A 13943-nucleotide genomic window follows, 5' to 3' on the forward strand; every position below is an offset into this window, starting at 1 on the left:
AGTTGGCAGTGGATAATGAAAGGCTTAAAAATGAGGTCAAGTAACTTAAGAGTGAAAATGAACATCTTGCAACAAGTGTGCAAAAGTTCAACAATGGCCAATACCTCCAAAATGAGTTGCTTATGAACGCTGTCATGAAAAACAACAAGAGTGGTATTGGATACAATGCTTTTGTGCAAAAGAAAGCTACTACTCAATACAAGCCAAAGCAGACTCACAAGCCTATCAAATGCTTTGAGTGTGGAAAAGAAGGTCACTTTGCCCACAACTGCAAAGCCAAACCACCAACTCCCTTGCCTAAGCACTCAAGACCATTTGCTTTCAATGCTCATTATGTTCTAAGAAAAGTAACAAATGGAAAGGTCAAAGTTACATTCCTAGGTCCACCAAACAAGAGTAGACCTAGACAAATTTGGGTTGCAAAGTCCTTGATTGAGAGAGTCATTGGTCCTATGCAATATAGGGACCTCAAAACTCAAGCTTGATTTGTCTGTGGATGTAGGTGAACTACAAGACCGGTGGGAGCCATTGGGTTATTGATAGTGGATGCACACAACATATGACAAGCAACCCACGGATGTTCACCTCACTTGATGAGAATGTTGATGGACAAGACAAAATCACATTTGGAGACAATTCAAAAGGGAAAGTGCAAGGACTTGGCAAGGTGGCAATTTCAAATGATTTATCAATTTCAAATGTTCTCTTGGTTGCACCTTTGAGCTTCAATTTATTATCAGTGGGTCAACTCTGTGATCTTGGACTTCAATGCTTATTCACTCCAACAGAGGTTATTGTATCAAAGATGGATGATAAATCAATGGTGTTCAAGGGATTTAGATACAACAATCTCTACTTAGTGGATTTCACTTCAGAAGATGCAGACTTAAGAACTTGCCTCTTCACCAAAGCATCACTTGGATGGCTTTGGCATAGGAGGCTTGCACATGTTGGGATGAGCGCACTCAAGAAGGTATTAAAGAAGGACATGGTTAGAGGATTAAAGGATGTGGTATTTGAAAAGGACAAGCCTTGTAGTGCATGTCAAGCTGGGAAGCAAGTTGCTAATACACATCCTACTAAAGCTTTCATGTCAACATCAAGGCCACTGGAACTACTTCATATGGATTTATTTGGACCTACAAATTATGTAAGTGCTGGTAGCAACCTCTACTGTCTAGTGATTGTTGATGATTTCTCAAGATACACTTGGGTGTTCTTTCTCCATGATAAATCTGAAGTTGCATCTATATTCAAGAAGTTTTGCCAAGAAAGCTCAAAATGAATTTGATTGCAAGATCAAGAAGATTAGAAGTGATAATGGCAAAGACTTTGACAATACCAACATTCATGAGTACTGTGATGAAATTGGGATCAAGCATGAGGTTTCTGCAACATATACACCTCAACAAAATGGAGTTGTTGAAAAGAAAAACCGGACCTTGATCACACTTGCAAGAACAATGATTGATGAGTATAACACACCGGAGAGGTTTTGGGTCGAAGCTGTCAACACTGCATGTTATGCATCAAACAGGCTATTTTCTCACCGGCTGCTTGCGAAGACTCCCTATGAACTGCTAAATGAGAAAAAGCCAGACGTCTCCTTCTTCCGGGTGTTTGGATGCAAATGCTACATCTACAAGAAACGCCATCACCTAGGGAAGTTTCAAAGACGTTGTGATATTGATTTTCTATTGGGTTATTCATTAAAGTCCAAAGCATATCGAGTATTCAACCATGCCACTGGCGTGGTAGAAGAAACATATGATGTGGAATTTGATGAGACTAATGGCTCCCAAGGAGCACTTGAAAATCTTGATGATGTAGGTGATGAGCCACTTAGGGAAGCAATGAAGAACATGCCAATTGGAGCTATCAAACCAAAAGAAGATGAAGAAGAGGTGCAAAACATTGACAGGCCTTCTTCATCAAATGTACCACAAGATGATGAAAAAGATGAGAGGCATGCAAATGAAGATACATTTGTCTCTCATGAACAAGCAAGGGTACAAGCCGAAGATGTTGATGCTTCAGGATCTTCTTCCCAAATGGTTGACAGGAGAAATTCATCACTACTTCAAGCTCATCCTCAAAACCAAATCATTGGGAGTCCTTCACAAGGGGTTATTACTCGATCACATAGACATGCTTCTTTTATTGAACATCACTCCTTTGTTTCTTGTGTTGAGCCTACTTGTATAGATGAGGCGCTACAGGATCCGGACTGGGTGGACGCCATGCATGAAGAACTTAACAACTTCACCCGTAACCAAGTTTGGACCCTGGAAAAGCCCCCACAAGATGCAAGAATCATTGGAACAAAGTGGGTGTTTAGAAACAAACAAGATGATCAATGTGTGATTGTAAGGAACAAGGCAAGACTTGTTGCAAAAGGATTCTCTCAAGTTGAAGGCTTAGACTTTGGAGAGACCTTTGCACCGGTTGCTCGACTGGAAGCCATCCGTATCCTACTCACATATGTATCATGCTATGATATAAAGCTTTATCAAATGGATGTAAAAAGTGCATTTTTAAATGGCTTCATAAATGAACTTGTATATGTTGAGCAACCACCTGGATTTGAAGACCCTAGATATCCTAACCATGCTTACAGGTTGTCCAAGGCGCTATATGGGCTAAAGCAAGCTCCAAGGGCTTGGTATGAGCGTCTTCGCGACTTCCTCATCGAAAAGGGCTTCAAGATCGGGATCATCAACACAACTCTATTCACAAAGAAACATAACGGTGATATTTTCATTTGTCAAGTATATGTTGATGACATAATCTTTGGCTCGACAAATGACTATCATTGCAAGGAATTTGGTGAGTTGATGTCGAAGGAGTTCGAGATGTCAATGATTGGTGAGCTAACGTACTTCCTCGGCTTTCAAGTCAAGCAAATGAAAGATGGTAACTTTCTCTCACAAGAGAAGTATACCAAAGACTTGTTGAAAAGTGAAAGTCGCCTAGAGGGGGTGAATAGGGCGAATCTAAAATTTATAAACTTAAGCACAACTACAATCCGGGGTTAGCGTTAGAAATAGAAACGAGTCCGAGAGAGAGGGGGAAAAACAAATCGTGAGCAAATAAAGAGTGAGCCACGAGGATTTGTTTTACCGAGGTTCGGTTCTTGCAAACCTACTCCCCGTTGAGGTGGTCACAAAGACCGAGTCTCTTTCAACCCTTTCCCTCTCTCAAACGGTCACTTAGACCGAGTGAGCTTCTCTTCTCAATCAAACGGGACACAAAGTCCCCGCAAGGACCACCACACAATTGATGTCTCTTGCCTCGGTTACAATTGAGTTGATCACAAGAAAGAATGAAGAAAGAAAAGAAGCAATCCAAGCGCAAGAGCTCAAATGAACACAAGTCACTCTCTCACTAGTCACTATTTGATTGGGAATGATCTTTGGACTTGGGAGAGGATTTGATCTCTTTGGCGTGTCTTGTATTGAATGCTATAGCTCTTGTAAGGTGTAGGAAGTGTCAAAACTTGGATGCAATGAATGGTGGGTGGTTGGGGGTATTTATAGCCCCAACCACCAAACTAGCCGTTTGGTGGAGGCTGCTGTCGCATGGCGCACCGGACACTGTCCGGTGCGTGTAAACCCTGAAATATACCTTTAATGGTGTTAGGAAGTTCCTTCGGCAATTAAGAATAAAAGTCAACATTTATTCTAGTATGTGAATTATGATTAGAGCATGTCCATCTAAATAAATTGGATTTTGATGACTCATTTTTTTGACTTTTATAATTTTAAGTATAATCCCGAATCCCAGAATAAAAAATAGGAAGGTTTCCTATTTAAATAAGTGAATGCTCGTTTCATTAATATTACATCTAGAAGCATTTACATAATAAAAGATATATCTGTCTCATGTGGGACTTTGTTTGTTTATCTAAAATTGAACTCAACTTAAGATTGAAATTGGAGTTAAAAAAACTAGAAAATTAGTAGAAATGAAAATGGAAATGAAAAAAAGAGAAAAGAACAACAGACCTCGGCTGGGCCGAATCTCGGTTGCGCGGCCCATTCCTTCAATCCCGCGCGCGGCGCGCACCACTCCTCTCACCTGTACCGCGCGCCGACATGTAGGCCAGGGATGTCAGCCGCCCTACCGCACCTAATACTCTATCTCTCACTGACGTCCTGGACCCCCCGGTCAGATGCTTCCTCAACCGTCCGCGAGCTTCGCGGTGCTCGCCGCGCCATAACAATAGTGCCAAGTCTGCTCCTCCGCTTAAATCGCCGCTCCAGTCGCTAACTATGCACCGGCCGCTTCGAGACTCATGCGTATATAAGCGAGTACCCATGACCCCCCCATCGCCATGTGCATTCGATCGGAATCAAGCGGAACCAGGGGTGAGGGAGAGAGACGTCGATTGCAGGTGAGCGGGGAAATCTCGAGCACCGCCGCCGTCGGGTACTTGTGCGAGGACTGCTGTCAGGTCCTTGCAGTGCGGTCGAAAGGAGTCGCCGCAGCGCGGTGTACTTGGCGGGGCGTCGGGGCGCGTTGGGAATCCTTGCGCGCCGGTACCGCGCGCTGTGTGCAGACGAGGCCACCATTGGGGAATCCACACCGAGCTCCATCGAAGAGAGAGAAAGGATCGAGCTTGCCGGTGACCTTCGGTTTGTCGCTGGTGTGTTTGGTCGGAGTTCGGGGAACCAGCGGACCGCATGGGCGGGTCGATGTCGGAGCGCGTGGGTGGATCACTGACTCGGCACCATCGCGTGCGGGCGCCGCCATTGTGGAACCTTGTTGTACCGCATCGTCGGTCGGCTTCGCTTTCACCCCTGCTTGGTAAATCCTTCCCTAATCTGCTCGCTTCCGCTTTCATTTTCATGCCGCGGTCGTCGGATTCGGGATCGGGGGCCGGTCGGTCGTGTTGCTAGGGGGCGCGCCGCCGGGGCGGCTACTCCGCCGTCGTCGGGTTGGTTAAGGGAGAGAAGAAGGAGCTGCCATCGTCGATCTGTTCGCGAACGTCTGGGATTAGATAGCAGATACCGGTTCAACGAATTGATCTTCACCCTTGGATCAGGATCTCGCGTACCAGATTGGCTTGCAGCGTCTTAAACTCAAAGACATTGATCCTCAATCGGATGGCCATGGCTCGCGTGGGTCGATGGCATCGATACGACCTATCGTAGCCGCAGGATTCTAATCTGGCGGCTGAAAGTGATCGATACCCCTTCGTCGTGGCCTATTTGCTAAAGAGACCCCATGATGTTTACAAATTAACCCGCCGTCCAGAGCGTAGGAAGCTGAGTCTTGGAAACATTTGTGCACTAGACCCTGCCTTCTCTGGTAATTGGCGCCCGGTCCAGAGTGATGGAAATAAATCAGAAAAATAAATATAAAAATGTTTTTAATGTATAAATAAATGCTAGAATTGGTTTAATTTATAGAAAATTCATATGAAGTCCAAATTAATCCATTCCAATTCCTATAATTTTGTAATATTATTATTTATCATTTAGTACCACTGTTTTGACATGAATATCAAAATAAATTTTATATCCTATTTAATCTTGTACAAAACATATAAAACCTTCAGAAATTCATAACTTAGAATCTCTAAATCCAAAATTAATGATTCATGTTCCTATGATCTTATTTTAATGTGTAGATTATTAATATGTATTTTGTTCTTATGTTTGGTGTGATGTTAATTTTGCATATACCATGTTTGTTTGTATTGCTACGAATAGCGGTGAGGTCACGAGTCACTTGAAGAGCAAGTTGGTACCTGGAAGCTCAAGTCCCAGGCAAGTTGTGCCCTTGATCACTTCTTTTTACCCACTCATGTTCTAATTAATCATAATGATCTGCATAGGTTAATTTTGATGGGACCCAATAGGTTACCCTAGTTTGATTATCTTTATACCTTGTTTACCACTGAACTTTTTGGGTAGTACTTGCTAGTGCTTTATGTGGTTTTGGGTATGAAGATACATTATTCATGATTATACTTTTGTTATCCGTTGTTATTTACTGTTCATGATAAGATCATTATGTTAATTGGAACATGGAGCGACCACTCGGGAAAACAGTGCTACCACAAGGGTTTATGGACGCCCTTGGCTGATTAATTAGGAAAGCTAGTGGAGGACTACCTTACCCGAAAGGGGCAAGGGCAGTAGGGGAGTGGTCAGTGTAGGGAGGTCCTTGGTTGATTTTGCTGCGATGGCGGTCAGGCAAGAACCCTGCATTGGAGCTTCCTATAAACTGTAGCGGGTTTTCTGAAGCTAGTGGAACTTTGTAAAGGCCTCGTAGTGTTACCTTGCCTCGCCTCCTCGGTAGAGGTGTATGGGAAGTCGTGATCCCTTGGCAGATGGGTAATATGACTTGTGGGAAAGATGCGCAATCTCTGCAGAGTGTAAAACTGGTATACTAGCCGTGCTCACGGTCATGAGCAGCTCGGACCCTCACATGATTAACCTATGGAACTAAATTCAATTTGTCATATGCATTGCATCGCAGGTGATGTTGTTACTTCTGTTCTACTATTTAATTGGGTTGGTATTTACTTATACTTAGTAACTGCTAATAAAATTTTGACCAACTTTAAAAGCAATGCTTAGCTCTAACCATCCTCTTTGGTAAGCCTTACACTTCACGTGAGCTCCCACCTTTGGCGAGTTTATGCACATTATTCCCCACAACTTGTTGAGCGATGAACGTATGTGAGCTCACTCTTACTGTCTCACACTCCCCCCACAGGTCAAGAACAGGTACCACAGGATGAGGCGCATGGAGGATGCTGTGACGAGTTCGTGAGAGGTCTAGGCTGTCGTCTCCCAGTCAACTTTGGGTTGCTGGACCGTTGTCTCCTTATAATGTAATTATTTATTTATTTTGTATAGAACTCCTATTATATAGTAAAGATGTGACATTTGATATTGTGCCATGATTCATCATATGTGTGAGACTTGGTTCCAGCACACCTGGTGATTATGTTCGCGCCCGGGTCTTGGTGCCCCGAAATCCGGGTGTGACAGTGCGCCTGCCACGTCACCTGGCCGTTGGATTCTGACCGTTGGAGCTTCTGTCTTCTGGGCCACCGGACAGTCCGGTGGTGCACCGGACAGGTCCTGTAGACTGTCCGGTGCGCCTTCTGGCGCGTGCCTGACTTCTGCGCGCACTGTAGCGCATTTAATGCGGTTGCAGGCGACCGTTGCCGCTGAAGTAGCCGTTGCTCCGCTGGCACACTGGACAGTCCGGTGAATTATAGCGGAGTGGCTCCCAGAATTCCCGAAGGTGAGCAGTTCGGAGTTGGAGTCCCTGGTGCACCGGACACAGTCCGGTGGCACACCGGATAGTCCGGTGCGCCAGACTAGGGCACACTTCGGCTGTCTTTTGCTCTCTATATTTGAATCCTTTCTTGGTCTTTTTATTGGTTTGTTGTGAACCTTTGGCACCTGTAGAACTCATAATCTAGAGCAAACTAGTTAGTCCAATTATTTGTGTTGGGCAATTCAACCACCAAAATTAATTAGGAAAAGGTGTAAGCCTATTTCCCTTTCAATCTGCCCCTTTTTGGTGATTGATGCCAACACAAACCAAAGCAAATATAGAAGTGCATAATTGAACTAGTTTGCATAATGTAAGTGCAAAGGTTACTTAGAATTGGACCAATATATTTTCATAAGATGTGCATGGATTGATTTCTTCATTTTTAATATTTTGGACCACACTTGCACCACAATGTTTTGTTTTTGCAAATTCTCCCCCTGTTTCAAATGCTTTTCCTTTGACTAAACAAAACTCCCCCTCAATAAAATCCTCCTCTTAGTGTTCAAGAGGGTTTTAGATATTAGTTTTGAAAGGGTTGTACCAATTTGAAGTTTTATAAAAAATAAGATACCAAATTGAAAAACTCTTTTCTAAACTCAAAAATTTTGAGATTGGTGGTGGTGCGGTCCTTTTGCTTTGGGCTAATACTTTCTCCCCCTTTGGCATGAATCGCCAAAAACGGATACTTGAGTGAAATATAAGCCCTCATTACTTTCTCTCCTTATGGTAAATAACATATGAGTGAAGATTATACCAAAGTTGGAGAGTGGCGCGGAGCGACGGTGAAGGATGAGTAATTTGATAGAGTGGAGTGGAAGCCTTTGTCTTCGCCGAAGACTCCTTTTCCCTTTCAATCTATGACTTAGTTTGAAATACACTTGAAAACTCATTAGTCATAGCACATGAAAGAGATATAATCAAAGGTATATCAATGAGCTATGTGTGCAAAACATCAATAAAAATTCCTAGAATCAAGAATATTTAGCTCATGCCTAAGTTTGGTAAATGTTTGTTCATCTAATGGCTTGGTAAAGATATCGGCTAATTGTTCTTTGGTGTTAATATATGCAATCTCGATATCCCCCTTTTGTTAGTGATCCCTTAAGAAATGATATCGAATGGCTATGTGTTTAGTGTGGCTATGCTCAACGGGATTATCCGCCATGCGGATTGCACTATCATTATCACATAGAAGAGGAACTTTGGTAATTTGTAACCATAGTCCCTAAGGGTTTGCCTCATCCAAAGAAATTGCGCGCAACAATGGCCTGTGGCAATATACTCGGCTTCGGCGGTAGAAAGAGCTACGGAATTTTGCTTCTTTGAAGCCCAAGACACCAGAGATCTTCTCAAGAACTGGCAAGTCCATAATGTGCTCTTTCTATTAATTTTACACCCTGCCCAATCAGCATCGGAATAACCAATTAAATCAAATGTGGATCCCCTAGGGTACCAAAGGCCAAACTTAGGAGTATAAACTAAATATCTCAAGATTCATTTTACGGCCCTAAGGTGAACTTCCTTAGGATCGGCTTGGAATCTTGCACACATGCATACGGAAAGCATAATGTCCGGTCGAGATGCGCATAAATAAAGCAAAGAACCTATCATCGACCTGTATACCTTTTGATCTACGGATTTACCTCCCGTGTCGAGGTCGAGATGCCCATTGGTTCCCATGGGTGTCTTGATGGGCTTGGCATCCTTCATCCCAAACTTGTTGAGTATATCTTGAATGTACTTTGTTTGGCTAATGAAGGTGCCCTCTTGGAGTTGCTTCACTTGAAATCCTAAGAAGTACTTCAACTCCCCCATCATAGACATCTAGAATTTTTGTGTCATGATCCTACTAAACTCTTCACATGTAGATTCGTTAGTAGACCCAAAAATGATATCATCAACATAAATTTGGCATACAAACAAATCATTTTCAAGTGTTTTGGTAAAGAGTGTAGGATCGACCTTTCCGACTTTGAAGCCATTAGTGATAAGAAAATCTCTTAGGCATTCATACCATGCTCTTGGGGCTTGTTTGAGCCCATAAAGCGCCTTAGAGAGTTTGTAAACATGGTTAGGGTACTCACTATCTTCAAAGCCGGGAGGTTGCTCAACGTAGACCTCCTCCTTGATTGGTCCATTGAGGAAGGCACTTTTCACGTCCATTTGATAAAGCTTAAAGCCATGGTAAGTAGCATAGGCAAGTAAAATGCGAATTAACTCAAGCCTAGCTACGGCTGCATAGGTTTCACCGAAATCCAAACCTTCGACTTGTGAATATCCCTTGGCCACAAGTTGGGCTTTGTTCCTTGTCACCACACCATGCTCATCTTGCTTGTTGCGGAAGACCCACTTGGTTCCTACAACATTTTGATTAGGACGTGGAACTAAATGCCATACCTCATTCCTAGTGAAGTTGTTGAGCTCCTCTTGCATCGCCACCACCCAATCCGAATCTTGAAGTGCTTCCTCTACCTTGTGTGGCTCAATAGAGGAAACAAAAGAGTAATATTCACAAAAATGAGCAACACAAGATCGAGTAGTTACCCCCTTTTGTATATCGCCGAGGATGGTGTTCACGGGGTGATCTTGTTGTATTGCTTGGTGGACTCTTGGGTGTGGCGGTCTTTGATCTTATTCATCTTCCTTGTCTTGATCATGGGCATCTCCACCTTGATCATTGCCCTCCTCTTGAGGTGGCTCATCTTCTTGATCTTCTCCTTCAACATCTTGAGCATCATCCTCATCTTGAGTTGGTGGAGATGCTTGCATGGAGGAAGATGGTTGATCTTGTGCTTGTGGAGGCTCTTCGGATTCCTTAGGACATACATCCCCAATGGACATGTTCCTTAGCGCGACGCACAGGGTCTCTTCATCATCTAGCTCATCAAGATCAACTTGCTCTACTTTAGAGCCGTTAGTCTCATCAAACACAATGTCACAAGAAACTTCAACTAGTCCAGTGGACTTGTTAAAGACTCTATATGCCCTTGTGTTTGAATCATATCCTAGTAAAAAGCCTTCTACAGCCTTAGGAGCAAATTTAGATTTTCTACCTCTTTTAACAAGAATAAAGCATTTGCTACCAAAGACTCTAAAATATGAAACATTTTACTTTTTACCGGTTAGGAGTTTGTATGATGTCTTCTTGAGGATTTGGTGTAGATATAATCGGTTGATGGCGTAGCAGGCGGTGTTGATCGCCTCAGCCCAAAACCGATCTGAAGTCTTGTATTCATCAAGCATGGTTCTTGCCATGTCCAATAGAGTTCGATTCTTCCTCTCCACTACACCATTTTGTTGTGGCGTGTAGGGAGAAGAGAACTCATGGTTGATGCCCTCCTCCTCAAGGAAGCCTTCGATTTGTGAGTTCTTGAACTCCGTCCCGTTATCGCTTCTAATCTTTTTGATCCTTAAGCTGAACTCATTTTGAGCCCGTCTCAAGAATCCCTTTAAGGTCTCTTGGGTATGAGATTTTTCCTGCAAAAAGAACACCCAAGTGAAGCGAGAATAATCATCCACAATTACAAGACAATACTTACTCCCGCCGATGCTTATGTAAGCTATCAGGCCGAATAGATCCATGTGGAGTAGCTCAAGCGGCCTGTCGGTCGTCATGATGTTCTTGTGTGGATGATGAATACCAACTTGCTTTCCTGCTTGACATGCGCTACAAACCCTGTCTTTCTCAAAATGAACATTTGTTAGTCCCAAAATGTGCTCTCCCTTTAGAAGCTTGTGAAGATTCTTCATCCTAACATGTGCTAGTCGACGATGCCAGAGCCAGCCCATGTTAGTCTTAGCAATTAAGCAAGTGTCGAGTTCAACTCTATCAAAATCTACTAAGTATAGCTGACCCTCTAACACTCCCTTAAATGCTACTGAATCATCACTTCTTCTAAAGACAGTAACACCTATATCCGTAAAAAGACAGTTGTAACCCATTTTACATAATTGCGAAACTGAAAGCAAGTTATAATCTAAAGAATCTACAAGAAAAACATTGGAAATGGAATGGTCAGGAGATATAGCAATTTTACCCAATATTTTGACCAATCCTTGGTTTCCATCCCCGAATGTGATAGCTCGTTGGGGATCTTGGTTTTTCTCGTAGGAGGAGAACATCTTCTTCTCCCCTGTCATATGGTTTGTGCACCCGCTGTCGATGATCCAACTTGAGCCCCCGGATGCATAAACCTACAAAACAATTTTAGTTCTTGATTAGGTAGCCAAATGGTTTTGGGTCCTTTGACATTAGATACAAGAACTTTGGGTACCCAAACACAAGTCTTTGATCCCTTGTGTTTGCCCCCAACATATTTGGCAACTATTTTGCCAGATTTGTTAGTCAAAACATAAGATGCATCAAAAGTCTTAAATGAAATACTAGATTCATTTGATGCAGTAGGAGTTTTCTTCTTAGGCAATTTAGCATGGGTTGATTTCCTAGAACTAGATGCCTCACTCTTATACATAAAAACATGATTAGGTCCAGAGTGAGACTTCCTAGAATGAATTCTCCTAATTTTATGCTCGGGATAACCGACAGGGTACAAAATGTAACCCTCGTTATCCTGAGGCATGGGAGCCTTGCCCTTAACAAAGTTAGACAACCTTTTAGGAGGGGCATTAAGTTTGACATTGTCTCCCTTTTGGAAGCCAATGCCATCCTTGATGCCAAGGCGTCTCCCACTATAAAGCATACTACGAGCAAATTTAAATTTTTCATCATCTAGCTCATGCTCGGCAATTTTAGCATCTATTTTTGCTATATGATCATTTTGTTGTTTAATCAAGGCCATGTGATCATGAATAGCATCAACGTTAACATCTCTACATCTAGTGCAAATTGTAACATGCTCAACGGTAGATGTAGAGGGTTTGCAAGATTTTAGTTCAACAATCTTAGCATGTAAAATGTCATTTTCGCTTCTAAGATTGGAAATGGATTTATTACAAACATCTAAGTATTTAGCCTTAACAATCAATTTCTCATTTTCAATCCTAAGTCTAGCAAGAGAAGCATTCAATTTTTCAATCTTAGCAAGTAAACTAGCATTATCATCTCTAAGATTGGAGATTGAATCATCACATGCATTTGAATCAACCTTAGCAATTAATCTAGAATTCTCATTTCTAAGGTTGGCAATGACATCATGGCAAGTGCTTAGCTCACTAGATAATTTTTCATATTTTTCTACTTCTAGAGCATAAGCATTTTTAACCTTAACATGCTTCTTGTTTTCCTTAATTAGGAAGTCCTCTTGGGTGTCCAAGAGTTCATCCTTTTCATGAATAGCACTAATTAATTCATTCAACTTTTCTTTTTGTTGCATGTTTAGGTTGCCAAAAAGAGTGAGCAAATTATCCTCCTCATGACTAGAATTATCCTCATCACTAGAGGTTGCATATTTAGTGGAGGATTTTGATTTTACCTTCTTCCTTTTGTCGTCCTTTGCCATGAGGCACTTGTGGCCGACGTTGGGGAAGAGGAGGCCTTTGGTGACAGCGATGTTGGCGGCATCCTCGTCGGAGGAGGAGTCGGTGGAGCTCTCATCGGAATCCCACTCCCGGCAATTGTGGGCATCGCCGCCCTTCTTCTTGTAGTACCTCTTCTTTTCTCTTCTCTTTCCCTTCTTGTCGTCGCCCCTGTCACTATCACTTGATAATGGACATTTAGCAATGAAATGACCGGGCTTACCACACTTGTAGCATACTTTCTTGGAGAGGGGCTTGTAGTCCTTTCCCCTCCTTTGCTTGAGGATTTGGCGGAAGCTCTTGATGATGAGCGCCATCTCCTCATTGTCGAGCTTGGAGGCGTCGATGGGGACCCTACTAGGTGTAGAGTCATCTTTCTTCTCCTCTGTAGCCTTGAATGCAACGGGTTGTACATCGGGTGTGGGGAGGCGCCTTGCTCGATGATTTTCTTGGAGCCTTTGATCATCAACTCAAAGCTCACAAATTTTCCTATTACTTCCTCGGGAGACATTAGTGTGTATCTAGGATCACCACGAATTAATTGAACTTGCGTAGGGTTAAGGAAAACGAGTGATCTAAGAATAACCTTGACCATTTCATGGTCATCCCATTTGGTGCTCTTGAGGTTGCGCACTTGGTTCACCAAGGTCTTGAGCCAGTTGTACATTGTTTGTGGCTCCTCCCCTTGGTGAAGCATGAAGCGACCGAGCTACCCCTCGATCGTTTCCCGCTTGGTGATCTTGGTCACCTCGTCTCCTTCGTGCGCGGTCTTGAGCATGTCCCAAATTTCCTTTGCGCTCTTCAACCCTTGCACCTTATTATACTCCTCTCGACTTAGAGAGGCGAGGAGTATAGTAGTGGCTTGGGAGTTGAAATGTTGGATTTGTTCGACTTCCTCCGAGTCGTAATCCTTGTCTCCCTTCTTTGGTACCTGCGCTCCATACTCAACAATGTCTCATATGCTTTTGTGGAGCCAGGTTAGGTGATGCCTCATTTTATCACTCCACATAGAATAATCTTCACCTTCAAGCATAGGTGGTTTGCCTAATGGAACGGAAAGTAATGGAGTGCGCTTTGAAATACGAGGATAGCGAAGGGGCATCTTACTATACTTCTTGCGCTCATGGCGTTTAGAAGTTGCGGATGCCGATTCCGAGCCGGAGGTGGAG

The sequence above is a fragment of the Zea mays genome, chromosome 7, assembly GCF_902167145.1.
Source record: "Zea mays cultivar B73 chromosome 7, Zm-B73-REFERENCE-NAM-5.0, whole genome shotgun sequence".
Classification (NCBI taxonomy): domain Eukaryota; kingdom Viridiplantae; phylum Streptophyta; class Magnoliopsida; order Poales; family Poaceae; genus Zea; species Zea mays.